Source organism: Camellia sinensis, chromosome 2 (genome assembly GCF_055761805.1).
Source record: "Camellia sinensis isolate YWXY chromosome 2, ASM5576180v1, whole genome shotgun sequence".
In the NCBI taxonomy this organism is placed as follows: Eukaryota; Viridiplantae; Streptophyta; class Magnoliopsida; order Ericales; family Theaceae; genus Camellia; species Camellia sinensis.
Window position 1 is genome coordinate 114125772 of NC_138962.1, and position 27803 is coordinate 114153574.

Below are 27803 nucleotides of genomic sequence, written 5' to 3' on the forward strand. Positions count from 1 at the left end.
TAACGACGTTTCTTTAAGCATCACTTTTTTTAATTTTTAACGGCGTTTTATAAACGCCGCATATTTTTAACCAAAACGGCACCGTTTTATAACTGAAGGTGTTTAAAAGCGCCTCCAAATGCGGTAGGAACACGTGCTTTTTGAAACCTTATTATTTTGAAACCCTTATTTTGTATATGAGCCCTTTATCTCTCTTAACCCTTATACGCACACATCTCTCTCTCTCTCTTTCGACGACGAAGAAGATGGAGGAGATAGGAAGAAGCTTCGTCTCTCGAAAGATCAATCGACTATTTTTTAAGAGAGCTTGAAGCTCAACACTCTCAATCCTGTAAGTACACATGACACTGAGTTTTAGCTTGAAGCTCAGCTATGGAGGTCAAGTCAGGGGTAGTTTGGTTATTTTACTAAGATATCTGTGATTTCTCTCTCTCTCTCTCTCTCTCAACCCTTACACGCACATATTTCTCCATCGAAGCTCCTTCTGCACTGACGATTTCGAAGATTCAGATCGATTTCGAGATTCAAAGCGATTTCGAAGCTCCATCGTCACCACCGTCTGCATCGGCGAGGTAGCGAGCTCCACCGTCTCTTTCTCTCCCTCTCTCTAGATCTATGAAATCAATGTTTTAAGGCATTCTTACTTGATCCTCATTTGAAGAGATTCAGAGATGCAGTGATTCAGAGATTCAGTGATTTCAGAGCGATTTCCATTTCGAAGCTCCATCGCCACCACCATCTGCATCGGCAATTTTGATTTCACTAACGTGAGCTCTACCGCCTCTCTCTCTCTCTCTCTCTCTCTCTCTCTCTCGCAGTTTCCTCTCAAATTACTTCAAATTTTTTGTGGCTTCTCGTCTAATGATCTTAATCTTGTTTTTATTTTTTCATAGTCAAGTTTAAGCTCCTTTCCCTTCCCCTGTCATGTTTAGTTTTTAGTGTTTTATGGTGCAATAGAATCTTGTTTAGAGGTTACACTGATTAGATGGTGGAGGATGCAAATGCTGTTATATTGACTTTTGGTTCTCTCTCTCTCTCTCTCTCTCTCTCTCTCTCTCTCTCTCTCTCTCAGTTTCCTCTCAAATTACTTCAAATTTTTTGTGGCTTCTCTTATAATGATCTGAATCTTGTTTTTATTTTTTTTATAGTCAAGTTTAAGCTCCTTCCCCTTCCCCTGTCATGCTTAGTTTTTAAGTGTCTTGTGGTGCAATAGAATCTTGTTTAGAGGTTACACTGATTAGATGGTGGAGGATGCAAATGTTGTTATATCGACTTTTGGTTCTTATCGACTTGATGTAAGCATATTTATGTTAGCATTTGTCTCTTTGGGGTGTGAGTTTTTTTATTTATTTTTAAAAAAAATAATTTTCTGGTTATCTGAGATTGCTATACAGACTGAGTAGAGGTCACATAAACTGCGTTGCAAGGTTAAGGTTGAGAATTTTCAATTTAGTGCATATGCAAGATTTAGATGTTAGAGTTTAGTATTACAGTTTTTTAACATTTTATTAGATAAGATTGGAGGATCCTCTACTGGAGTGTTTGCTTCCAAGGTAATTTCCTGTTTATTTTTGTGTGCTTTATTGTTATGATTTTCTAAAATTCTAGGTCCTGTGTGTTTTCCTTTCCATAGATCACTCAAGCAAAGGATGGGAAACCAGTCACTATTGAGCTTATTGATGCCAAGACAAAAGAACCAAAAGATACCTCGAAGATAATTTTTAGTTCTGTGATATTGGTAGCAGATTTCATGTTCTATTAACAGAGCGGCGAAATTAAAAGGTCCTTTCCTTTGTGGATGTAATCAAGTAGTGGAAATTGAGGTTTTTATTGTATTTTTGCTCCCATGTAACAATGGTTCTCTCCTTTATGGAGTAAGCTTGAAAACCCAATTTGAGACAACAACTGACTTTTCTACCTTACCTTCTGTCCATGCTTTTTTATTTATCTAGTTTGTTGTACCGCACCCTTTATCACAAAATGTAGTTGTTTTGCTACAGGTAGATGCTGCATTAATTGCAACTAGAAGGGGTCCATTTACAAAAGGTCTTGGACTGGAGAATGTATGTCATGTTAATTGATAATATGCATGAGACAATGTTGAAGTGTTGTATTGGGTTTTTTGCAGATCAATGTAGTGACACAACGGGGTTTTGTTCTAGTAGATGAGCATATGCAAGTTATTGACGCAAATGGCAACCTGGTTTGTCATCTATACATTCCGTCATGAACACAATTTTCTGTATGGTTTTGCAACTGGTTCTTGAAACAATACTTCTACCATTAGGTTCCTCACTTGTATTGTGTTGATGATGCAAATGAGAAAATGATTCTTGCTTATGCTGCTAATGCACAAGGGATTTCTGGTATGTGGTTATTACCTTGCTATTTGCTACTTCAGGTTATATGCTTACATTTTACACCTATTGCATATTTAGCGTTGCTCTCTTCATATAGTTGTTGAACAAGTCAATGCAAAAGATCATGTGCTCAACCATTTAAGCATTCCAGCAGCTTGTTTCACTCACCTAGAAATTAGTAATGGTTGGACTCACAGAGGTGAATATCAAATTTTCCAATTCCCATACCAAACCCACAAATAGAATAAAATAAATAAAAAGGGATGTGTGCATTTTTATTGTCTCTTTTGTTCTTATTGGGTAGTGAAATAAAAAAACTTACCCACCATATTCTTGTAATTTACCTATAGTTGACTAACATCTAAAATTTTGCAGCCTCAAGCGAAGGAGAGAGCTGAAATAGAGGGGTTTGAGATAAGTGTTGCCAAGACAAGTTTTAAGGCTATCACAAAGGCTCTAGCAGAAAATGAAGGGGAGGGACTGGCTAAGGTTATATTTCTTAACCTTCTTGTTCTCTATAATGCCAACCTTGTAATCCGGGGAAACTAACAGATTCTCTTCTCCATATGTTATTGATTAATTTATTTTGAAAAGTGACTCGACAATTTTCATGTTTCTGCATAACTGCTTTGTGTTTGTTTTATTCTTTCTCATTGTCACATTCATTTTTTTGCTCTTATTAACAAGTTCTTGTGATGATCTAAACCATGTGGTCAAACTTATACCTTGCTATTTTATTATTCATCCTTCACTTGTTATAAATAAAATTATGTAACTATTCTTCTATTTCAATTTCTGCCTTAAGAATTTAATTATACTCTTGCACTTAGATGCTTCTCATTATTTTACTTTTATCCGAATTATGTTGATTTATTCTTCCTTGGCAGTTAATATACAAACTTGACAACGGGGAGATACTTGGTGTTCATATATTTGGGTTGCATGCTGCAGACCTTATCCATGAAGCATCCAATGCCATAGTGTAGACGTCCCCGAACGTCTCGGGGGGGGGGGGGGATCCCCCGTTCTGTTCATTGGGCTCACTACAGTTCATGACTCAAAGTCACGGTCCTATATCTAACCTCGCAGAGTGCAATGCAAGACCGATGAATCATCAAAGAGTCCAAATCCGACAAATTGTTTTTGAAAACAGATTTTTTGAAAGAAGTGCCAAACATGGACTGCTTTGCCAGATACAGAGTCGCCACCTAAATATTTTATTTTGGAAAATTTAGGAAACCCTAACTCGTTGTCTAAGGCCACGTGTCTGTCATCACCAAAGTTGCCTCGGCTCGGAAACTTGGGTACGATTGGGAAGGTCACTTCGTTACCACCCCCGCTCGCCCGATCAAAGATCGGCCTCTACTAACCACGATATCTAATTTTGAAAACATTATGCGTTTTTATTCCGGTTATTAGCCTAGATTTACTATGTGATGCGCGCAGCATACAAGTATAGATTGGATCGCCTGAATTGGAACGAAACATCTCATGTTTGTTTTGAAAACGGTTTGCTACTCGCAAGTAGGCTAAAATGTGGATTTGCCACCCTTAGATGGGCTTAGAAAATATGGTTTTGCCACTATCTAGTGGGCTTAAAACTCGCAGTCGATGAATTGTTCCAATTCAAATAACCCAACCTTCACCCACAGGCATTCAGGCAGGTATATCACATAAGCACATAGCCTCATGGTAAGCATGCTATCATGGCAGTCACTCACACGCATGCAAGGATGCTAAAGCATAAACGCTTACTGAGTCCTCCAAGCCCAAACAAAAGCTATGTTAGAAATCCATGCATGATCCTAACTACACAGAAATGCCTAATGCAACACATGTAGGAATGCAACTACAATGGGCTCGGCTATTCTAAAGATGGCATGTGAAATGCTACAACTAACAAGTATTCAACTCGGAATTGAAATACAATGCAGTTAGTATGATGCGCCAAGCTTGGTACATGCAAGATAGATGAATGAATGCAAACATGCTATCATAAGTATGCTAATTGAAACATGCCCTAAACTAACCATCATAAGCTGGTAAATAAAAGGAAGAAAGAAGTGGGGGTTGGAAGACATACATCACACGCACGCACACTTATTACAGTTGTGCCCTCGCTCGGAGGGTTCGAATAAATAATACAGCTAATTATTACACATCCACTAACTAACTAACAAATTAGCTAAGTAAGCTATAAACTGGCATGCAAATGGACTGCCCCGGCTCTATTTTGGATGATAATGGATGCATGCATGCTCGATGCACTTTGTCGGTAAATTCCATCGCGATGCCTTGTCTCACCATTGTTTGCAGCTGATTTCAGAAACTTACACAAAGCTCCAGGAAGCTGAAACTCCACCTTGGGAAAGCCACCGACCAGGTATTGGCTTGGAAACCCCCTGCCGACCACCCCTCATGGTGAAAACCAAAAAAGGTGGTCGGCCTACCAGAAAACCTAGTCGGCCGACCACTTTCTACCCCTGGACTCTGGTTTTTCTGCAACAAAGGCAAGAAGAAGAGAAAGCAATGTATTTTCAACATATGTGTGCGCGACCACTCCTCCCCGTCCTTGCACAAGCTCTAGGGAGTGTGGCCCTCGGTTCTCGAGCCACCAATCACGCATCTCGATGCATGATGGCCGAGAGATCGAATTGCACATTTTAATAAGACAAGAATGCAAGTATGAACATATGAAGCTAACAATTCTATCATAGATAATCAAGAACGTCAAGGACCAGGAATCGAGGCACGTTTCGTGACTTGGAGTACGAAACGCCCCTCGTTTCCCGTGCTCGGACTAAACCCTATTCCAAGCACCATGCAAATGGAATGGCATGCACAATGCGACTTATATGCAACCTAGCATACACAATGCTCTGTACTAAAATGGCATACACAATGCGCGTGATGTAACATGGCATACACAATGCTCTAACATGCAACTCAGCATACGCAATGCTGTGGACCGAAATGATATACGCAATGCACGATGGACTTACACCAACATGAATGGACCTCAGCCACACTCACATCAGTGGCCATGAGATGGAAAAGAGACAGCCGAAATGCGTGCACACGTGCACGCATACCGAGGACCGAACCTAAGGCATAAAATGCCACTCTACCAAAGCATGGCAAACGATGAAAGATGGAATATAAACTTGTAATTTCCAGCACTGAAACATGATGCTAAATGGTCCCGAAACATGGAAATATGGCACCCGATGCATGAAATGAGCCTCGAAACTCAAAGCTAGGCACATGTATTGAATTATAACTATACAAAGCAAGCATTATTTGGCCATGAAGTACAAAGACAGAGCCAAGGCAATCCCAAAACATGCACATTTCTAGTTTAAAGCATGGCCAAAAAGTGCTAACATGATGGACTAAAATAGCATGCAAATTCGACTAGCAAGCATGGTTTACATGGCATGTATATGAAGCATATGAGAACTCATCAAACCTGCCAAAAACAGTGAATAAAACATGACAAAATATGCCCAAACAACCGCTGAAATGCAGCCAATGCATGCAAAAATGATGAGCTCCTTTAGAGGGCCATACAAGGGGTTATTAAGCACATACAACAAGGACACTTAGTATGGCAAAACCAACTCTAGAAATCAAATATGACAAGCCTAAAATTCACCAAATTGGCCCTAAAATGGGTCAATGAAGCATACAATGAAAGGCCCCCCCTCAAAAGGCCTTGAATGGAATTGTTTTACACATGTATTATAGACATAAAATAAGACCAAAGAGGCTCTGGACAGAGCTAAGGCAGGCCTTGAAACTCACCAAATTGAGCCCAAAAAGTGACTTCACAACATGCAAGTGAGGGGCCCTTTGGAAGGCCAATAGGGCCAACCAATAAGACAAAGAGAGAGGGGGTCACCCCCCTCTGATTTTAGCTCTCAAACATACATCCAAGCCACTGAAAATCCACTGGATTTCAGTGTCTAGGAGGCCAAACCAAGGCCAATGTGAGTGCTCTAATGCATAGCCCTAAATATGAAGGAATGAAGCATGAAAGGGGGTAGATGACTCCAAACAGAGAAAGTGTCTTAAACAAACATATTTATAAGCTCAAAAGGAAACTTTTTCTAGTTTATGACAAATCTCGAAAATGCTCACAAATAAGACTAAGATATGATGCAAAATAGGCCTACAAAGAGGGATAAAACATACAAGGGTGTAGGAGGCCTCAAAAAGAAAAATGTCCTTAATCAATATTCAAGAGGAGCTCAAAATATGACACTTTATTGTTTATGACAAAGTCCAGAAATACTTTCAAGTAAGGCTAATCAATGGAGCAAAAAAATGCAAGTTTAAGGAAAATAGGCACTTACCCTTGAAGAGCAGCAAAGCTGGAGCTTTTGGACCAAGTTGGTGAACCTTCAACCCTTGCAAGTCAGTCCCAAAGTGCTGGAATGGATGATGGAGGTGTGGTGCTAAGGGTTGTAGTGCAAAAAGGCCAAGAAAACTAGGGTTTTGGAGCTTGGAATAGTGAATATGGAGGATGGAGGGTATAAGCCTTCACCAAATTTTGTTCAACCCTTGAACATGAAGCCAAGCCTCTCCTTTATAGAGGAGAGGCTTCAAAATATCTCCAAGAGACCACTAGTATCCTCCATACACGTGTATGGAGGATGCACCAAATGGCCTCTAGCTGGCACAGCTGGATTACACTCAAAGAGAGCAAAAAGCAAGAAGCAGGCCGACTAGTTCAAGTGGCCAGCCGGCCACTCCCCCTGGTCGGCCGACCAGGGGTCAAATAGGTCAAGAAAAATTTCTGGCCGGCCACCCCAAAAAGGTGGCCTCCCAGATGAGTGCAACACAGCTGTGTAGTGAAAAACCAGAAAATGTGACCTAGGAGAGAGAAAAGCTAGCTTTTAAGCAAGGTTTAAAAGGGTCAAGATGAATTTCTGGCCGGCCTACCCATATTGGAGGCCTCCCAGATGAGTACAACACAATGGTGGTATGAAAAGCCAGAAAATGTGGCTCAAAAGTGGAAAAAACCAGCTTTCGGTCAGAAAATCGGCTTTTGGAGAGAGAAAAAGAGAAAACTAGTTTTTTAGGGGAAAAGGTGGCCTCCCACCATCCTACCACCTCCCTAGCAATGAAAATAGGGTCCCTACCAAAAATGGACCAAGACAGATGCAAAACAAGGGTTCGGGGGCCAAAACGAGCAGTCCGGGGCCCCGAAAACAGGCTGTTAGGCACCGAAAGTGGTGTATGACCACGAAGGTGGTCTCCCGGACCACAGTGTCCCTCAAAAGGGAGGAAACAAGGTGTGTGTGCCAAAAACCAGAGCAAACGGAGGTGGTTAGGCGGTCTCGAACCGAGGCACACGGCCTGACGGCTCCGAAAATCGAAAATTGGGCTCCAAACGGGAAAAATGGCCTATGACCACGAAACGTAGCCTACGGCCACTGAGAGATGGTCTACGAGACCTCTCCCTCCCTTCGGGAAGAGAAAACAAAGAAAACAGGACCTAGTTCGCAAACCGAGGCAAAGCACAAAAGAGCCCCGAAGTCCGGAAGCAAGGCTCGCAGCCGAGACTCCGCAACCTCAGAACAAGCACAATATGCAACATCACCGAGTGCTTAGTTGGTGACATCTGAGTCTTAAGGTCGGACAAAAATGGGGTGTCTACACATAGCATTGGGGACACGTATCTAGGTAGTTTTGCTATGATAAAACCCTAAATTTTAGCTACATCAATTGCTTACTTAAATATGTCAGTCTTCATCATGGTTCACTCTACAGCTATCCCAGAACATTGGACTTAGTTCTGAATCACTTTTATAACCCCACCTAATAACTTGCAAGTGGATCATCTAGTTCAGAATATGCTACCAATCTAATAGTTTCTTGCTTATTCAACGAGTGTGACTTATGTTACATGGACTTGGGTATGAATATTGGTTGTAGATGTGTGTTCAAGCATCAGACGTTCATAAATCTAAATTTTATGAAGGTACAGCTTGTCCTTTCATGGTTTTGTGTACTGGTTACTTGAAGACAAATGAGCTTAGGTTGTTGTCCACTTGTTTTTTGTTGGTAAATATGCAATATATTGTTTGAGAAGGAACTAAAAGGACAGAGTTACATATAAGGACAGAGTAACGAATCATCACAGTTAATTAGGTGGTACTAAACATATATTGTTGAGAAGAAACACTTTGAAAACATAATGAGAAACAAGATCTTGAAAACTATATATGTTTCTCATTATGTTTTCAATGTGTTTCTGAATTTGAAGGCAATCACCTAATTAACTGTGATGATTCAAATTTGTTCATTTCAGCTTTAGCTTTCTTTTTATTCCCACTTCTTTTTTCCTATTTTTATTAGGTGTTATGTTTCTGTTGGAGGTTATAATAGTGAAGTGATGATATTGTTTTAAGTTGTGTGTAATGTTGGTTATCTCACCAAACAAATCAATGTTCAGTGTCCACAGCATTAAGGGAACAATATGGTGAAGGGTCATGCTGTGCATTTATTTTATATAAAGGATCTGAATTGCCTCTAGTTTAGATCTGAATTGGAGGATATTATTTAGGCTCGCGAAATTTATTACCGGTTCTGTTTTGATAATTCGAACGTTTATTTTGTAGGATTCTTCATTTATATATTCCATAAAAAAAATTAAATCGATTCAATAAACGTAATTTGCTCAATTTATCTTATTTGTCACAAAACAAAATAAAAAATGGATGGCTTATTTTTAAAAATACACGTACCGTCCAAATTGGTAGCACCTGCCCTAATTGCTATCCTCTTCAAAGAACTTTGGTTAACACTTCATTCTATTCTCAAGGAGCTGATTAGGAAGCCACATGTAAATTCTGTTTTCCTGCTCAGTATCACTCATGTCATGAATAGCCATATTCCTAGCTGATGGAAATTACAATGAATCTTTTTTTCTTTTATGTAAATTCACTTTCATTTGTTGTGCATAAATAATGATTAGATGGTTATGTGGAGCATCATGATGGTATAAAGCAATAATTTATATAAAAAGAGACCATAACCATAAGATTCTTTAGGCACATGTGATGTAAGTTTAAGTTTTGTTTTTAATGTTATGGTATCTTGTTAAGTTAAGTTTGTGTGTATTAGCTATGTGTGTACATATCTTTGTGTGTTCAAGAGTATTTGTGTTTTTTGTGGGAGTAGTCAAGGCAAGCAGAGCAACTACCAAGATGATGTCGAGCTTGGCATGGAATTGGTATTGTTTTCATGAGACTTTAATGGCCCCGTTTTTCTCCGAGTTTTATGGTTTATTTATTTCAATTGGATTTATCTATTTTCTTGCATAGACTTTTTTACAAAATATTTTTTGCCTAATTTGACTTTGGTGTATAGTTTACTTGATGGGATAACTATAAATGTGTTAATTGGCCCCTTCCCTTTAGATCAATACTTTTCCCCTAACAATGTAATTCTTATTTGTCTACCATTGGTTGAACTTGAGTTGGGCTTTTAAGATCCTGAAACTGATTGTAAATAAGAAAATACCATCTGAATATGGAATTGACTGAGTCAACTGGTTTATTAATTGCAAAATATTAACTTCCAATTACTTATCATGGGTATGGTACATCAGTTGTTGAAAATTGAAATTGATTGATGCTTTCTCTTGTTTGTTGCCCAAATGTTGGTGTCTAGTTATCTGTTTAAATAGAACCAAAGTTTATGTTTGGAGGTGACTCTGTTAATGTTTGGGGTAGAGTGCACAAGCCCAATTGTTGGTATCTAGTTATCTTTTAATTAGAAGCGAAAGGCTTGGGGGTGATTGTGTTTTGTTTGGGGTAGAGTGCACAAAAATTTGCTAGGGTTTATTTTGGTTGTGCTTAAAATATAGCCTCTTGGATTGCCACTCTTTCCAAATTTTATAAAGATGCTTTACCAGTATCTTTAAAATCCCATAAATCGATGTTGCAGGTCCACAGGTGTAATAAGCTTGCTAATCAACATGTGCGGGTCGGGCTTGCTGACCCCAATGTTGTGCCTCACTGTGACATATGAGAAAATGCACCTGGTATGCAGATTTTCATAATGTCAAATATGCTTTCTATTTTTGTAAGAGGGTCAGAAAGGTTTAAACTTATGTTTCTCTCTCTGAATTGTGCATGTGCAGCTTTCTTTTACTGTGAGGTGGATGGAAGCTCCCTTTGTTAAAACTCAGCATATCAACCTTAAGGTTGTGGGTTTGAACTTGAAATAATGCCTTAAAGTTAGGTCTGTACCCAATTATTCCAACTATAAATTTTGGTATGTTTATTGGACAGGAAGCTGGTTTGAGGTTATGAGATACATAGGATTCATGTTCCATTCTTACAAGTTGCAACCTGGTACATATAGGACTAGGACCATTTTATTTCCATTTCTATGTATTGGTATAGTGTATTCATTATTGAGTATGCTACATTGCCTGATAGCATTTCTAAGGAACATTTTGTTCTTAATACAGGAATTGTGAATCTGGAAGCATGGGTTCCTCTGGGCTGTCCCAATAATAGTTTCAGAATCTCAATCTAAAAACGTTGTGATGATGAATATAGTGTTTCACAATATCTGTTATTTGTACCAATGGAGATTAAATTTCTTCATAGATAGGTTGTTGTTTAGATGTAGATGGTAATATGTTCTACATGAGAGAGTCAATTTGTATTTTATGACAATTCTAATTGCCTTCTATATTAGATTGTTGTTGGATGATGTGAAACTGTGCATGAGGTGGCTACTTGGTTTTTTGGAATTGAACTTGTTGGATTTTTTTCATGAAGGATGTTGTATTGGGTACTATTATAGATGCGAGGGAATAGTAATTAAACAAATATATGTCTATATAAAGTTTTATTCATTATTGCTATTTTACATGTATTTTTTTTAAGTTACATCTCACAAAATTAGTAAAAAAAAAATTTGAATCTATTTAAAAAAAAATATTGAATCTATCGCGGCGTTTTTCCAATGCCACTATAGGTATATTTTTAAAATAACAAAAAAGGTATTACGACGTTTTTGAAGCGTCGCTAAATACCTGTGTGATGTCATGTTACTGTTTAGTTGTCACATTTAGCGGCGTTTATAAACGCTACCTTTACTAATCTCACGACGTTTTTAAAGTGCCATAAGCCTATAGCGACGGCCGCGTCGTCGGCGTTTGGTGGTAAGCGTCACAAAAGGAATTAGCGGGGTTTTTCAGACATATAGCGGCGTTTTTAAATCGCCTCTAAAAGTCATTTTTCCAGCAATGTCTTATGAAAAAAAATTTCATAAAAAAAATGTCAGTAATTTTAAGTTTTAGCGATAATTTATAAAAATTATGACAAAAAAGTCACTAGTTGTCAATTTTTAGCGACGTATATAAAAAATTGTCACAAAAAATATTTTTAGCAACAATTTTATCAAGATTTATTTTTAATAAGATTTGATAGGAATTAAATCTAACTATTAGGACCTATTAATAATTTACCCCAACTTTTCTTTTTTTGAGATAATTAAGGAGAATTAAGTTGCAAACCCATTTCATATTGAGATAAATATTTTTGTAACAATGTTTGAATAATTAATTTGTTTATTGTTATGTGATTATAAATAACCAGAAGTTCTTTCATGTTTAAAATATTTATTTTGGTTGTCATAATTATTTCTGGCAATTCACATTATCAAATTTTGAGAGTGAAAAATTGTTTCGAAGTTGATTTAAACTGTGAAATGTATGTATAATCTTCGGACGACGAAGAAATTGTATCCAAATTGTTTCCCACCCTCTCGATATGATTTGTTATCTTTTCTATGCAGCTATCTTGGTGGCGGAGAGCGTGGGTACCATGCTCGACGTGACAGGTCTTTGGACCTTGCTAAAATAAAATCATTATAGAAACTTTAACAATTAGTTGATGTTTTGAGTTTATTGTTTATTTGATTATTTAATTGTTTATTTCGGGTTTGTCAAAGTGACAATGACTTCCTACCTGACAGTCTTTTACGTTTCATATATTGTGATGTATTTATATTATGAATATTTATCTTCTAAAATATTTTAGGTTTTGAGAGTTTCAGGAGTGAATGATATGAATTTGTGTTCACCGGTCGATCGGTCGGACGATTATTCGAACGACTAAGTGAAGCACTTGTATATCGCGACTGTCACTTTGTCTACTGCGACTGTCAGCCTCTTTACCAAACAACCGGCCGAACAACCAATAAAACAAAATTTGATCTATTCGAGACAAGATCAAATTCGAGATACGTAGCATTGCTGATTTATCTTGACGTATGATGGACAAATTTGTATAATTTATTATCAATAAATGATTTATAGTTATTAAGAATGGTGAATTACACTAATAATCCCTATAGTTTAGGGCTTGTGTCACTTTGATCCTTGATTTTTTAATTGTGACACATTTGATCCTCAATTTTGAATCTTATTTCAAATAAGGATAATTAAAGATATTATTAAATTTTTCAAGGGTAAAATCGTCAATTTGATAAAATATAAACTAATTAGACAAAAATAAATGTCAAACAAATATTTTTTAATTTTTAAAAATTATTTCTACGTACTAAAAGTAAAATTATGTAAAATTGATAAATCTTTTAAACATTGATTTATTTTTTTACTGAATTAATTTTTATTATATGTTTGGATGATGATCATGTAAAATTAATTTTAAAAAATTAATCATGTAATTTTTATTAATTTTTTTCAATTTTACATAATTTTATCATTGGTGGATAAAAAAAAAATTTAAAAATTTAAAATATTTTTTTGATATTTATTTTTGTCAAATTAGTTTATATTTTATTAAATTGACAATTTTGTCCTTGAAATTAAACAATGGTATATTCAATTGTCCTTATTTGAAACAAAATTCAAAATTCATAGTCATATTTGTCACAATTGAAAAGTCAAGAATCAAAGTGACACGAGTCCCAAGCTATAGGGACTATTTGTGTAATTTGCCCTATTATGAATGGTTTATATATTGTGGCAGTAATTTTTTTTTTAATTGTATGTTTTGCTAAATACTAACAAGATTGTATGAGTATAGGTTATTAGAATTGAAATTTTTTTTAATAAAAATTTAAACTATTCCCGGTGTTTTTATGACAAAATGCTGCCAAAAAAAAAAAGAAAATGTTTTCTCAACACTTTTACGGTTATTTTCAACGTTTAAAAAACTCCTCAAAATATAGAATTGTCGGTGTTTTTAGCCCGGAAAAAATGCTAGGAACGTCTTTGTTGCACTAGAGTCATGTCAGTGGTGCTTTTTTTTTTTCCTGGAGTTTATAAACACCGGTAATATTTTCAGGATTTAACAAATGCCGCAAACATTCCCAATACTTAGGGGTGTAATTTTAGCCCGTGACCCGCGGGTAGTCCGAAGTTCGCCCGCGGCCCGAGGTTGGCTCGGCCTGTTTAGGCCCGAGCCCAAGCCCAGCCGAATGCCTTGGGCCAAGGCCTAGGTCATCGTTTTGAAGCCCGACCCCGCCCATGGGCTCGGCCCGCTTGGCCTAGCAAGTGGCCCGGCCCATTGGCCCGCTCAAGGGCCGCCCAAAAGCCCGGCCTGCCCGGGCCAATGTTATTTTTAATAGAAAATAATAAAATTTTGGTGGAAAAAATAAAAGAAAACTTGTTTAGGCTCGCCCATGCCCGCCCAAGCCCAAGGGCCCGGCCCACTGGCCCGCCCAAAGCCCGAATACCCCTAGGCTTGGGCTACGGCATGGGCCTAGTTTTCTGGCTCGGCCTGATACTTTGGCGGGAGCCCACAAGGCCCGACATGGGCCCGAGGCTGGGCCAAAATTACAATTGCCTTTCACAGGATTTTTAAAAAATGCCAGGAAAACATCGAGAAGGCTTTTACCAGCGTTTTTTTTTTTTTTTTTTAATACTTTTCTCAGGATTTAAGAAACACTGAGAAAAGCCTTTTTTTTTCTTTTTTGTAGTGCGAGGTATCTATCAAATCGTTCAGAATTCACGTATTCTAAATAGAGTTAAGAGAGAGAAACACTTTCCATCAAAATCAAAAGGTTTAGGTTGTTTTCAATCGTCTGTCAAATCTCTAAAGTATTTTTTTTTCCAATAATGGATTATTTATGTAAAAATCATAATAGTTCTAGATCTTGGATTATGAAGGTTATGTAGACATCCCATTTTGATCGACTCTAAGACTTAGGCGTTTTGATTCTTTCCAATGATGAAATTGTGATGCTTTGATGCAATCGTTTGTTTAGGTCGTTGTTGGGCCTGCTGGAGCACCTTCCACCCCCTAAACCCATTTTCCATCCATAATTGTCTTACTTGGCCAAAAATACATTTTCAAATATCTTTCGAGAAGAAGAGATGAGGAGTGCCCAATGAACTTCGAATTGTCAATTTTTTAAAAGATGACTCAAGTTATGATTAAAAAAAAATGTCAATTTCAAGTTAATCGGGCCTCTTTATGTAATAAGATAGTCTAAAAGTTGAAATTGTTGACCAAGGCATTGTAGGCCCGTAAGCTTGCCTAGCCGCAACCACACATCTTGGGTCAACCCGTAGGTCCGCCCTTGTGATCTCATTACGGGTTCAAGGCTACACATGTGAACATGCAGCCGTATGTGTGTGCATACAGATTCAATTTTCAAAATATCCTATTGCCTTTTTGGAGAGGAGCATCACGCGACTGTGTGTATACACATTAAGGTTTCAACCTAACGTGTATATGCCCCCAAGGTTCCTAAACCAATGTATACCCCATCCCACCTTTTAAAAGGAGACAGACCATAACCTACTGAAACTTTACTGCTTTCACCTTGCGAACACTTAGCTCCAAAACTCACACCAAGCACCATAATTAAAACAATGCCTAATACACACTATAAGTCAAGAAAATCAAAGCAAACAACCATCTAGGCGTTAGGGAAGCATTTCTTGCATTTTTCTTTAATATGATTGCCAAACCATAGGTACACACTTATTTACTTGTATTTTTAGATTACTTGATCATGTTCTACGTGTTTGGTAATGGTTAGAGTAGATTACACGCATATCTCGTCATATAAGATAGAATTTGTCATTATTTTGTCACTTTTATTGCTTATTTACATTGTGTAGTTATTTTAGGATGTATAGTCCACATATTTGTGCATATTGGCCCAGATAGATAAGGTTTATTTAGGTGCTTTATGTAAGGAATTTTTTGTAAGTGGGCCTACATAGATCAAATAATTATACATTGTATACTATTAGATGAAGTATAAGTGGCGTCAGTTAAACCCATTAAATTATGATCCATACAGAAACATGACCGAGTCATGGACACATCTCTAATAGCACATATGTTTGGTCATGCTATGTGCACTAGAGTATGGGCCAAACCATATGTGTAAAGGCCAGTTTAGGCACACTTGTAATTCCATTATTTATAATGGACTAATATGAAATTGGGACTTTATAAATATGTGGTTAAGCTCCACCTCATATTTTCCCATTGGTGTGTTTGAGCAAACAAGAGCATGGTTTTTGTCACGACCCAAATCCGCCCTATAGGTTTAGTGTCGTATCTGGCCAGTAATTCGAAGATTACCTACGACCTCAAAGAAAAATTTCAAAATGTTTACGTATAATCGGAGCTTGAAACGGAAGCAAAACAAAAAAATAATAATGTCCATTAAGTTATGCGTACATAATCAATTGTAGTAATTAAAACATTTTTAACATACTTTTATATATACATGTACGAAGACATATCTTATAACATATCTCACACTCTACATGAAGGACTTTTAGAAAGATACAATGATTAACTCAAACCTAACAAAATAAAATAAAGCCTCTACACAGAAGTACTTCTTGGGTGGCTTGACAAAGAGGTAGACTCCGGGCGAACCCTAATGTTGATCCTCTAATTGCTCACCTACATATCACTACAAAAATTAAGATTTTAGAGACCACAATTTAGGGAGAAAATAATTTTTTTGGGACTAAATATTTTGTAGCGAAAAGTAGCATTAATATATTTTTAGTAATGAAAATTGGACATTAGTGATGAATTATTATCTTTTTGGGACCAAATTTTTTGTCTAAAAAACTAAACAATTTTGATGCAAAATTATTTTGTCCCTAAAAGTGTATTTATTAGTGACATATTCAAAATTTTGTCGCTAAAAGTACTATTTTTTACTTTTCGGGACGACCTTTTAACGACTATCCTCACGACGATAGAAATTGATCCCTCAATGCCTTTTGCAACAAAATTTTCACTTTAAAACTCTTATGTGTTGTAGTGTTCATTGCAAATTGCATTGTATTATTGCCCATAAAAATAATGAGTTTGTAAGAATAATTGAGTAATATATCTCGCTAACTTTTCACCATAATTGATTATTTTGACTTATGTGGAGATATGTCTATTGAGCTAGCCGCTTGGATATTGGGCTAGTGAATTAGACACTTCCACCACCACCACTACCCATTCGACCATAGGTGATTAGTTTGACTTATATGGGGGAATGCGCCAATCGAGCTAGCCGCCTAGATATTGGGCTAGTGAAGTAGACACTTCCACCACCATCCATATGACCGTAGGTGATTAGTTTGACTTATGTGGAGGAATGCGTCTATCGAGCTAGCCGCTTGGATATTAGGCTAATGAAGTGGACACTTCCAACACCACCCATTTGATCATATGTGATTAATTTGACTTATGTAGGAGAATTCATCTATTGAGCTAGCCGCCTAGATATTGGGAATGCGTCTATCAAGCTAGCCCCCTAGATATTGGGCTAGGGAAGTTGACACTTCCATCACCACCCATCTGACCATAGGTGATTAGTTTGACTTATGTGGAGGAATGCGTCTATCGAGCTAGCCGCTTGGATATTAGGCTAATGAAGTAGACACTTCCACCACCACTCATTTGATCATAGTTGATTAGTTTGACTTATGTGGAGGAATGCGTCGATTGAACTAGTCTCTTGGATATTAGGCTAATGAAGTAGACACTTCCAACACCACCCATTTGATCGTAGGTGATTAATTTGACTTATGTGGGAGAATGTGTCTATTGAGCTAGCCACCTACATATTGGGCTAGTGAAGTAGACACTTTCACCACCACCCATCCGACTATAAGTGATTAATTTGACTTATGTGGAGAATGCGTCTATCGAGCTAGCCGCATGGATATTAGGCTAATGAAGTAGACACTTCCACCACCACCCATTTGACCATAGGTGATTAGTTTAACTTATGTGGAGGATTGTGTCTATCGAACTAGCTGCTTGGATATTAGGCTAATGAAGTCGATACTTCCACCACCACACATTTGATCATAGCTGATTAGTTTGACTTATGTGGGAGAATGCATTTATTGAGCTAGCCGGCTGGATATTGGGCTAGTGAAGTAGACACTTCCACCACCACCCATTTGGTCAAAGATGATTAGTTTGACTTATGTGGAGGAATGCGTCTATCAAACTAGCCGCTTGGATATTAGGCTAATGAAGTAGACACTTCCACCAACACCCATTTGATGGGAGAATGCGTCTATCGAACCAGCCGCTTGGATGTTGGGCTAATAAAGTAGACACTTCCACCACCACCCATTTGATCATTGGTGATTAGTTTGAGTTATATGGAGGAATGCGCCTATCGAGCTAGTCGCCTTGATGTTGGGTTAGTAAAGTAGACACTTCCACCACCACGCATTTGACCGTAGGTTATTATTTTGACTCATGTCATGATTTATATGTCTCTATACAACACGCATTTTTTTTTAATTGTTTGGCTTGGTCACTCAGTGATGGTGTACTTCAAGACTTTCAAGAAGGGATAATTAATCATTCTCGAGAACTCTAGTGACGCTATTAAGAAGGGGACTACTCTTCCAATTTGTCATCCTTCCTTTGGTGATTGGGGCTTGAAGTTCAAGCTGCTTGATGGTTCTTTTCATTTGGCGCAATGGGCTTGTGAGATTTCATGTCAATTGGTTGAAGGCCTGTCACATTCTGGGGTTTTATTATTAAAGTCATCTAACCATGGAGAAATTGAGGATCTTAGCCCATTCCTACCCTTAGGAGTGCGGTTCGGGCTCAGAAGGTGGCATGTGGCACTATTTTCAAGGCCATAGTAGAACCTTCTTTTTGTAAAGACTATTGGGAGTGTCCCCAATACCCTTCCAGCTGCACGATGGTGCTTTAAGATTTTTGCATTGTGAAATTTCTGCTGCATCGTGTAATCGGGACAGATGTTCTCTAACCTGGCATTTTGAATCGTTGTAGTAGCTAATGGTAGATATTAGCTTCTCATTCCTCTCCTCTTTATTCATCTCGCTATAATAGTTACAGTTCTTCTTCGGCGACTACCCACCATCACCACGGCTAGTTTTCTTCTCTGACAAGTTACATGAATCCACAAATGGCTCTATTTCATCTATGTCTCAACCTCAACTTGTGGACCTTGCAAAGCGTAATCACCAAAGGTTCTAGACAACATTCAACAGGTACTTGACATGTTACAAGCTGACCAACCAAAGAAAAATACAAGGGGAAGATGAGAATGGATTCGTGTAACTTGTGAGAGAAGAAAACTAGCCACGGTGATGGTGGGAAGTCGCCGAAGAAGAATCGTAACTATTATAGAGAAATGAATAAAGATGAGAGAAGAAGAAGCTGACAACTGCTATTAGCTACTGCAAGGATTCAAAATGTCGGGTTAGTGAGCATCAGTTCCAATTGCACGATGCAGTAGAAATTTCAAAATACGAAAATCTTGAAGCACCATCGTACATCTGGAACGGTATTGGGGACACGAGTTTTGAGAGACAGAAGATCCCGTGTCCGAGTGAAAAAATTATGCCCTCAAATTCAAACTCAACACACAATTCAAACTTATCACACAAACCCACAAATGGCTCTGTTTCATCTATGTCTCAACCTTAAATTGTGGACCTAGCAAGCCGTAATCACCAAAGGTTCTAGACATTGTTCAAGAGGTACTTCACATGTTACAAGCCAACAGAGCCAGGAACCAAAGAAAAATACAAGGGGAAGAGGAGAATGGATTCGCATAACTTGTCGGAGAAGAAAACTAGCCATGGTGATGGTGGCAAATCGCCGAAGAAGAACTGTAACTGTTATAGAAAAATAAATGAAGAGGATAAACATTTTCACGATGTTTCCCCAGTGCATCCTGTAACCACTCCCAATAGCCTTCACAAAAAGAAAGTTCTGCTATGGCCTTGAAAATAGTGCCCCATGCAACCTTCTAAGCCCGAACCGCACTCCTAAGGCTAATAAATGAGCTAAGATCCTCAATTTCTCCATGGTTAGATGACTTTAATAGTAAAACCCGAGAATGTGGCAGGCTTTCAATTAAATGACATGAAGTCGCACGAGCCAATTGCGCCAAATGAAAAGAACCATCAAGTGGCTCGAACTTCATGCCCCAAGCACCAAGGAAAGGAGGGCGAATTGAAAGAGTAGTCCCCTTCTCAATAGCGTCACTAGAGTCCTCGAGAATGGTTAAGTATCCCTTCTTAAAAGTCTTGAAGTACACTATCACTGAGTGACAAAGCCAAACAATTAAAAAAAAAAGAAAAATGCATGTGTTGTGGAGAGACATATAAATCATGACATGAGTCAAAATAATCACCTATGGTCGAATGGGTGGTGGTGGAAGTGTCAACCTTACTAGCCCAACATTAAGGCGACTAACTCAATAGGTGCATTCCTCCACATAACTCAAATTAATCACCTATGATCAAATGGGTGTTGGTAGAAGTGTCTACTTTATTAGCCCAATATCTAGGCGATTGATTCGATAGACACATTCTCTCACAAAAGTCAAACTAATCACCTACATTCAAATGGGTAGTGGTGGAAGTGTCTACTTCATTAGCCTAATATCCAAGCGGCTAGTTCGATAAACGCATTCTCCCATATATATCAAACTAATCACCTATGATCAAATGGGTGGCGGTGGAAGTGTCTACTTCAGTAGCCTAATATCCAAGCGGCTAGCTCGATAGACGCATTTTACCACATAAGTCAAATTAATCACCAATGGTCGGATAGGTGGTAGTGGAAGTGTTTACTTCACTAGCCCAATGTCCAAGCGGCTAGCTCGATCGACATATTCTCTCACATAAGTCAAGCTAATCACCTATGATCAAATGGGTGGTGGTGGAAATGTCTACTTCATTAGCCTAATATCCAAGCGGATAGCTCGATAGATGCATTCCTCCAAATAAGTCAAACTAATCACCTAGGGTCGAATGGGTGGTGGTGGAAGTATCTACTTCATTAGCCTAATATCCAAGCGGCTGGTTCGATAGACGCATAAGTCAAACTAATCACCTATGATCAAATGGGTGGTAGTGAAAGTGTCTACTTCATTAGCCTAATATCTAAGCGGCTAGCTCGATAGACGCATTCCTTCACATAAACAAAACTAATCATATATGGTCGGATGGGTGGTGGTGGTGGAAGTGTCTACTTCACTAGCCCAATATCTAGGCGGCTAGCTCGATAGGCGTATTTCTCCACATAAGTCAAACTAATCACTTATGGTTGAATATGTGGTGGTGGTGGTAGTGGAAGTGTCTACTTCACTAGCCCAATATCCAAGCAGCTAGCTCGATAGACGTATTCTCCCACATAAATCAAATTAAACACCTATCATCAAATGGATGGTTGAAGTGTCTACTTTATTATCCTAATATCTAAGCGGCTAGTTCGGTAGACCCATTCCTCCACATAAGTCAAACTAATCACCTATGATCAAATGGGTGGTGGTGAAAGTGTTTACTTCATTAGCCTAATATCCAAGCGGCTAGCTCGATAGACGCATTCCTCCACATAAGTCAAACTAATGATATATGGTCTGATGGGTGGTGGTGGAAATGTCTACTTCACTAGCCCAATATCTAGGCGGCTAGCTCGATAGGCACATTTCTCTACATAAGTCAAACTAATCACCTATGGTCGAATGGGTGGGGGTGGTGGTGGTGGTGGAAGTGTCTACTTCATTAACCCAATATCCAAGCGGGTAGCTTTATAGGAGCATCTGCCCTTGTGATCTCATTACGGGTTCAAGGCAGCACATGTGAACGTGCAGCCGTATGTGTATCTCAATGCATACAGATTCAATTTTCAAAATATCTTGTTGCCTTTTTCGAGTGGAGCATCACACGACTGTGTGTATACACATTAAGGCTTCAACGTAATGTGTATATGCCCCCAAGGTTCCTAAACCAATATATTCCCCATCCCACCTTTTAAAGGGAGATAGACCATAACCTACTAAAACTTTACTGTTTTCACATCGCAAACACTTAGCTCCAAAACTCACACCATGCACCATAATTAAAATAGTGCCTAATACCCCCTATAAGTCAAGAAAATCAAAACAAACAACAATCTAGGCTTTAGGGAAGCATTTCTTGCATTTTTCTTCGATATGACTGCCAAACCATAGGTACACACTTCTTTAATCGTCTTTTTAGATTACTTGATCATGTTCTACGTGTTTGGTAATGGTTAGAGTAGATTACATGCACATCTTATCATATAAGATAGACTTTGTCATTATTTCATCACTTTTATTGCTTATTTACATTGTGTAGTTATTTTAGGGTGTATAGTCCACATATTCGTGCATATTGGCCCGGATAGATGAGGTTTATTTAGGTGCTTTATGTAAGGAATTTTTTGTAGGTGGGCCTACATAGATCAAATAATTATGCATTGCATACTATTAAATGAAATATAAATGGCATCAGTTAAACCCATTAAATTATGATCCATACAAAAACATGACCGAGTCATGGACACATCTCTAATAGCACATATTTTTGCTCATCCTATGTGCACTAGAGTATAGGCTAAACCATATGTGTAAAGGCCAGTTTAGGCACACTTGTAATTCCATTATTTATAATGGACTAATATGAAATTGGGACTTTATCAATATGTGGTTAAGGTCCCTACTCCATCCCTAGCCTCCATCTCATATTTTCCCATTGGTGTGTTAGAGCAAACAAGAGCTTGGTTTTTGTCACGACCCAAATCTGCCCATATAGGTTTAATGTCATAACCGGCTAGTAATACGAAGATTACCTACGACCTCAAAGAAAAATTTCAAAATATTTACATATATTCAGTGCCTGAAATGGAAGCAAAACAAAAAAATAATAATGTTCATTGAACTGTGCGTACATAATCAAATGTAGTAATTTAAATATTTTTAACACACTTTTATATATACATGTATGAAGACATATCTTATAACATATCTCACACTCTACATGAAGGACTTTTAGCAAGATACAAAGATTAACTCAAGCCTAACAAAATAAAATAAAGCCTCCACACAGAGGTTTTTCTTCGGTGGCTTGACAAAGAGGCAGACTCTAGGGTGAACTCTAATGTTGATCATCCAATTGCTCACCTATATATCACTAAAAAAACTAAGATTTTAGAGACCACAATTTAGGGAGAAAATTATTTTTTAGGGTCTAAATCTTTTTGTTGCGAAAAGTAGCATTGTTATATTTTTAGCAACAAAAATTGGACATTAGTGATGAATTATTATCTTTTTTAAACCAAATTTTGTCACAAAAAATAAGCCATTCTGATACTAAATTATTTTGTTCCTAAAAGTGTATTTATTTGTGACATTTTCAAAATTTTGTCGCTAAAAGTCTTATTTTTTATTTTTTGGGACGACTTTTTAGCGACTATCCTCACGATGATAGAAATTAATCCCTAAATGTCTTTTGCAACAAAATTTCACTTTAAAACTCTTATGTGTTGTAGTGTTCATTGCAAATTGCATTGTCTTGTTGCCCATAAAAATAATGAGTTTGTAAGAATAATTAAGTAATATATCTCACTAACCTTTCACCATAATTGATTACTTTGACATATGTGGGGGATGCGCCTATTGAGCTAGCCGCTTGGATATTGAGCAAGTGAATTAGACACTTCCACCACCACCACCACCACCCATTCGACCATAGGTGATTAGTTTGACTTATATGGGGGAATGTGCCAATTGAGCTAACCACCTGGATATTGGGCTAGTGAAGTAAACACTTCCATCACCACCCATCTAACCATAGGTGATTAGTTTGACTTATGTGGAGGAATGCGTCCATCGAGCTAGCCGCTTGGATATTAGCCTAATGAAGTAGACACTTCCAACACCACTTATTTGATCATACGTGATTAGTTTGACTTATGTGGAGGAATGCGTCTATCGAACTAGTCTTTTGGATATTAGGCTACTGAAGTAGACACTTCCAACACCACACATTTGATCATAGGTGATTAATTTGGCTTATGTGGGAGAATTCATCTATTGAGCTAGCCGCCTAGATATTGGGAATGCATCTATCAAGCTAGCCCCCTAGATGTTGGGCTAGTGAAGTTGACACTTCCGTCACCACCCATCTAACCATAGGTGATTAGTTTGACTTATGTGGAGGGATGCGTCTATCGAGCTAGCCGCTTGGATATTAGGCTAATGAAGTAGGCACTTCCACCACTATCCATTTGACCGTAGGTGATTAGTTTGACTTATGTGGTGGAATGTGTCTATCGAACTAGCCCGTTGGATATTAGGCTAATGAAGTAGATACCTCCACCACCACCCATTTGATCATAGCAAATTAGTTTCACTTATGTGGGAGAATGCGTTTATCGAGCTAGCCGCCTGGATATTGGGCTAGTGAAGTAGACACTTCCACCACCACCCATTTGATCAGAGGTGAATAGTTTGACTTATGTGGAGGAATGCGTCTATCGAACTAGCCACTTGGATATTAGGCTAATGAAGTAGACACTTCCACCACCACCCATTTAATCATAGGTGATTAGTTTGATTTATGTGGGAGAATGCGTCTATTGATCCAACCGCTTGGATATTGGGCCAATGAAGTAGACATTTCCACCACCACCCATTTGATCATAGGTGATTAGTTTGAGTTATATGGAGGAATACGCCTATCGAGCTAGTCGCCTTGATGTTGGGTTAGTGAAGTAGACACTTCCACCACCGCCAATTTTACCATAGGTGATTATTTTGACTCATGTCATGATCTATATGTCTCTCCATAACACATGCATTTTTTTTTTCATTGTTTGGCTTTGTCACTCAGTGATGGTGTACTTCAAGACTCTCAAGAAGGGATACTTAACCATTCTCGAGGACTCTAGTGACGCTATTGAGAAGGGGACTACTCTTCCAATTCGCCCTCCTTCCCTTGGTGCTTAGGGCTCAAAGGTGTAGCCGCTTGATTGTTCTTTTCATTTGGCACAATGGGCTTATGAGATTTCAAGTCAATTGGTTGAAGGCCTGTCACATTCTAGGGTTTTATTATTAAAGTCATCTAACCATGGAGAAATTGAGGATCTTAGCTCATTTCCTACCCTTAGGAGTGTGGTTCGGGCTCATAAGGTGGCATGGGGCACTATTTTTAAGGCCATAGTAGAATCTTCTTTTTGTGAAGACTATTGGGAGTGGTTGCAGGATTCACTGGGGAAACACCATGAGAATGTCTATCCTCTTCATTCATTTTGCAATAATAGTTACAGTTTTTCTTCGGTGATTTCCCACTATCACCGCGGCTAGTTTTCTTCTCTGACAAGCTACAGGAATCTATTCTCATTTTCCCATTGTATTTTTCTTTGGTTCCTGGCTTTGTCGGCTTGTAACATGTCAAGTACCTCTTGAACGGTGTCCAGAATCTCTTGTGATTACGCCTTGCTAGGTCCATAAGTTGAGGTTGAGACATAGATGAAATAGAGCCATTTGTGGGTTTGTGTGATGAGTTTGAATTGTGTAATAAGTTTGAACGTGCGGGCATAGTTTTTTTCACTCAGACACGGGATCTTTTGTCTCTCAAAACCCGTGTCCCCAATACCATTCCAGCTGCACGAAGGTGCTTCAAGATTTTCATTTTTTGAAATTTGTACTGCATCGTGCAATACAGACAAATGTTCACTAACCCGGCATTTTGAATCATTGCAGTAGCTAATAGTAGATGTCAGCTTCTCATTCCTCTCACCTTCATTCATTTCGCTATAATAGTTACAGTTCTTCTTCGGTGAATTCCCACTATCACCTCTGCTAGTTTTCTTCTCCAACAAGTTACACGATTCCATAAATGGCTCTATTTCATCTATGTCTCAACCTCAACTTGTGGACCTTGCAAGGCTTAATCACCAGAGGTTCTAGACATCATTCAAGTGGTACTTGACGTGTTACAAGCCAACCGAGCTAGGAATCAAAAAAAAATATACAAGGGGAATGTGAGAATGAATTCGTGTAAATTATCAGAGGAGAAAACTATGGTGAAAGTCGCCGAAGAAGAATTGTAACTATTATAGAGAAATGAATGAAGATGAGAGGAATGAGAAGCTAACATCTGCCATTAGCTACTGCAAGGATTCAAAATGCCGGGTTAGTGAACATCAGTCCCGATTTCACGATGTAATAGAAATTTCAAAATACGAAAATCTTGAAGCACCATCGTACATCTGGAACGGTATTTGGGACACGGGTTTTGAGAGACAAAAGATCCCCTTGTCCGAGTGAAAAAATTATGCCCTCAAATTCAAACTCATCACACAAACCCACAAATGGCTCTGTTTCATCTATGTATCAACCTCAACTTGTGGACCTAGCAAGCCGTAATCACCAAAGGTTTTAGACATCGTTCAAGAGGTGCTTCACATGTTACAAGCCGGCAGAGCCAGGAACCAAAGAAAAATACAAGGGGAAGAGGAGAATGGATTCGTGTAACTAGTCAAAGAAGAAAACTAGCCACGGTGATGGTGGGAAATTATTGAAGAAAAACTGTAACTCTTATAGAAAAATGAATGAAGAGGATAGCCATTCTCACGATGTTGCCCCAGTGCATCCTGCAACCACTCCCAATAGCCTTCACAAAAAGAAGGTTCTGCTATGGCTTTGAAAATAGTACCCCATGCCACATTCTGAGCCCAAACCACACTCCTAAGGCTAGGATATGAGCTAAGATCATCAATTTCTCCATTGTTAGATGACTTTAATAATAAAACCCGAGAATGTGGCAGGCTTTCAATCAATTGACATGAAATCTCACGAGCCAATTGTGCCAAATGAAAAGAACCATCAAGCGGTTCGAACTTCAAACCCGAAACACCAAAGAAAGGAGGGCAAATTGGAAGAATAGTCCCCTTCTCAATAGCGTCACTAGATTCCTCGAGAATGGTTAAGCATCCCTTCTTAAAAGTCTTGAAGTACACTATCACTGAATGACAAAGCCAAACAATTAAAAAAAAAATGCATGTGCTGTGGTGAGACTTATAGATCATGACATGAGTCAAAATAATCACCTATGGTCGAATGGGTGGTGGTGGAAATGCTACATCACTAGCCCAACATCAAGACGACTAGCTCGATAGGCGCATTCCTCTACATAACTCAAACTAATCACCTATGACCGAATGGGTGGTGGTGGAAGTGTCTACTTTTTTAGCCCAATATCCAGGCGGTTGTATCGATAGATACATTCTCCCACATAAGTCAAACTAATGGGTGGTGGTGGAAGTGTCTACTTCATTAGCCTAATATCTAAGCGGCTAGTTTGATCGACGCATTACTCCACATAAGTCAAACTAATCACCTATGGTCGAATGGGTGGTGCTGGAAATGTCTACTTCATTAGCCCAATATCCAAGTAGCAGGTTCGATAGACGCATTCTCCCACATAAGTCAAACTAATCACCTATGATCAAATTGGTGGTAGTGGAAGTGTCTACTTCGTTAGAGTAGTATCCAATCTACTAGCTCAATAGACACATTCCTCCACATAAGTCAAACTAATCACCTATGGTCGGATGGTTGGTGATGGAAGTGTCTACTTCACTAGCCCAATATCGAGGCGGCTAGCTTGATAGACACATTCTCCCACATAAGTCAAACTAATCACCTATGATTAAAAGGGTGGTAGTGGAAGTGTCTACTTCATTAGCCTAATATCCAAGCGACTAGTTCGATAGACGCATTTTCTCCACATAAGTCAAACTAATCACCTATGATCGAATAGGTGGTGGTGGAAGTGTCTACTTCATTAACCCAATATCCAAGCGGCTGATTTGATAGACACATTCTCCCACATAAATCAAACTAATCACCTATGATCAACTAGGTGGCAGTGGAAGTGTCTATTTCAGTAGCCTAACATCCAAGCGGCTAACTCGATAGACGTATTCCTCCATATAAGTCAAATTAATCATCTATGGTCGGATAGGTGGTGGGGGAAGTGTCTACTTCACTAGCCCAATATCCAAGCAGCTAGCTCGGTAGACGTATTCTTCCACATAAGTCAAACTAATCACCTATGATCAAATGGGTAGTGGTGGAAATGTCTACTTCATTAGCCTAATA

The 27803-nt window shown here is 38.4% G+C and overlaps 2 long non-coding RNA genes across 2 annotated transcripts; both read left to right on the forward strand.

The window, feature by feature from the left end:
* The first annotated feature begins 1176 nt into the window (after nt 1–1176).
* LOC145820284 (uncharacterized) lies at nt 1177–3173 on the forward strand. Its single transcript, XR_014361551.1, has 3 exons — nt 1177–2046; nt 2129–2559; nt 2736–3173. It is a non-coding gene; the product is annotated as an uncharacterized LOC145820284 (long non-coding RNA).
* A 7141-nt stretch (nt 3174–10314) lies between these two features.
* Nucleotides 10315–11156, forward strand: LOC145820285 (uncharacterized). The gene is made up of 3 exons (XR_014361552.1): nt 10315–10413; nt 10513–10613; nt 10846–11156. It is a non-coding gene; the product is annotated as an uncharacterized LOC145820285 (long non-coding RNA).
* Nucleotides 11157–27803: the final 16647 nt, after the last annotated feature.